Here is a 2,500-nt window from a genome sequence, read left to right on the forward strand (position 1 = left end):
TCCTCCTCCTCCTCCTCCTCCTCCTCCTCCTCCTCCTCCTCCTCCTACTCCTCCTCCCTCTTCCCCCTTTCCTCCTCTCCCCTTAACGTTCAAGACTTCCCTTTCCCCTCAACCTCCCTATCCCTCTTCCTCCTTCCCCTCTCTGCATCCCTCTTCCTCCCTCCATCTCCCTATCCTTCCTCCTCCCTCCTCCTCCTCCCCATCCCTCCTCCTTCCCTCCCTCCCTCCCTCCCTCCCTCCTCCTCCTCCTTCCCTCCCTCATCCCCTTCCTTCCCCTTCCCTCCATCCCTCCTCCTCCTCCTCCTCTTCCCTTTCCGCTTGCCTTTCCCCTTAACGTTCAAGACTTCCCTTTCCCCTCAACCTCCCTATCCCTCTTCCTCCTTCCCTCTCTCTATCCCTCCTCCTCCTCCCTCCCTCTCTCTATCCCTCCTTCCCTCCCTCCCTCTCTCTATCCCTCCTCCTCCCTCCTCCCTCCTCCTCCTCCCGCCCCCTACCCCTCCTCCTCCTCCTCCTCCTCCTCCTCCTCCTCCTCCTACCTTCTCCTCCTCCTCCTCCTCTTCCTCTTCCTCTTCCTCTTCCTCTTCCTCTTCCTCTTCCTCTTCCTCTTCCTCCCTCCCTCCTTCCCCTTTCCGCTTGCCTTTCCCCTTAACGTTCACTCCCTCCTCTCCCTCTATCCCTCCTCCTCCTCCTCCTCCCCCCCTTTCCGCTTGCCTTTCCCCTTAACGTTCAAGACTTCCCTTTCCCCTCAGCCACGTGGGCGTCCGGACAGCGAGGGAGGAAGGGAGTCATTGTCAACACGAGACAAAGCAAGGCAAGGGACAGCCCCCTCCCCCCTCCCCTCTTCCCCTCTTCCCCTTCCTCGCCTTTTTACAGCGCTTCCCTTTCTTGTTGCTTCCTTTTCCTCTCTCCTTCTAGTCGGTTTTTTTTTCTCTGCTCTTATTCTCCTTTCTCTACTCTCAGTTCCCCTTGTTGTGTTCTTATTCTCCTTTCTCTTCCCTCGTTTTCCTTATTCCCCTTTAATTCCCCTTCCTCTCCTCATATTCTTCTTCTTTTTCATTTATTTTCCTTCCTCTCATTTTATTCCCGTTTCTTTCCACTTACTGTCCTACCTTCCTCTTACTCCTAATTTCCTTTCCCCTCAATTCCCCTTCCTCTTTACTGCTTCACACCTTCTCCACCGCCTTCCGTTCCCCCCAGTTCCCCTCCCTCTGTACCTTACCCTCACTGCCTCACCCCCTCTCCAACCCTCCCACCCCTCCTTCTCTAATTTCCATCTTTAACTGCCATTCCCTTCACCGCTTCCTCTCTCCAAACCCCTCCCTTCTCCCTCCAACTCTTTCTTTTGTTTCCCTTTCCTTACGTCCCCCTCTCACTCCTTCTCTTTCCCCTCTGGCGCCTCTCTTCGTCACTTCCTCCCTCTTTACCCCTCCCCCTCTATTCACCTCTTTCACTGTGCTTCCTTTAACACTTTAGTCTACTCCCCCCACCCCCACCCTCCTTCCCCATCAACAATTCACGTAAATCACACACCCTTTATCCCCTCCAACAGGTGTAAGGTTGGGGGGGGGTCACTCCTTCCCTCAAATACCTAAGCTTATCCACCACCTCCCCCCGTCCCTTATCCCTAGTACCATCTGCATTTCTCCTATCCCCACCCCACGCCCCTCCACGCTCCTGTCCCCTTAACCCTCCCTCCTGCCCCTCCCTCCTGCCCCTCCAACCCTTTCTGGACAACCCCTCCCTCTCTCCCCTCTCCCCTGCTTTCCCCTTCTAGTCTACCCTTTCTCTGTCCTCCCCTTAACCATCCCCCTCCCCCCTGCATACCCACCCTCTCCTTCCTCTCCCCTGCCCCTCTCACCTCACCCTTCCCCTTCCCAATCTCTCTGTCCCCCTTCCCTCCTCACCTCCCCCTCCCAGCTCTCCTTCCCAATCCTTTCCTCCCTTCCCATTCCCCACCTCCCACACCTCCCTCCCACCTCTCCTCCCCTCTCCCCACCCTTTCCCATCTCCCTCCCATCCCCCCTCCCATACCTCCCTCACACCCCTCTCGCCAACCCCTTCCCATCTCCCACCTCCCCCATCCTCCCCTCCCACCCTTCCCTCCCACCTCTCCTCCCCTCTCCCCCACCCCTTCCCATCTCCCATCTTCCACATCTCCCTCCCACCCCCCCTCCCATACCTCCCTCCCACCCCTCCCTCCCACCTCTCCTCCCCTCTCCCCCACCCCTATTCCCATCTCCCTCCCATCCCCCCCTCCCATCCCCCCTCCCACCTCTTCTCTTCTCTCCCCACCCCTTCCTACCTCCCACCCCTACTCCCCTCTCCCCCTCCTCTTCATCCTCTTTATCGTGTTCATCGGTTGACGTTTATTGTTCGCGAAAGGACTTTTACTCCCGAGATTAATTTCTGGAGTGGCGGAAGAGGAAGTGGAGGAGGAAGAGGAAGAGAAAGAGGAGAAGGAGAAGGAGGAGGAGGAGGAGGAGGAAGAGGAAGTGGAGGA

General features: G+C 57.6%; 1 protein-coding gene across 1 annotated transcript in view; it reads right to left on the reverse strand.

Moving 5' to 3' along the window:
• LOC113829024 (uncharacterized) overlaps positions 1-2,500 on the reverse strand; it is a 72,349-nt gene that overhangs the window by 42,377 nt on the left and 27,472 nt on the right. The window lies entirely within an intron of this gene.

This window comes from Penaeus vannamei, chromosome 36, assembly GCF_042767895.1.
Source record: "Penaeus vannamei isolate JL-2024 chromosome 36, ASM4276789v1, whole genome shotgun sequence".
NCBI lineage: Eukaryota > Metazoa > Arthropoda > Malacostraca > Decapoda > Penaeidae > Penaeus > Penaeus vannamei.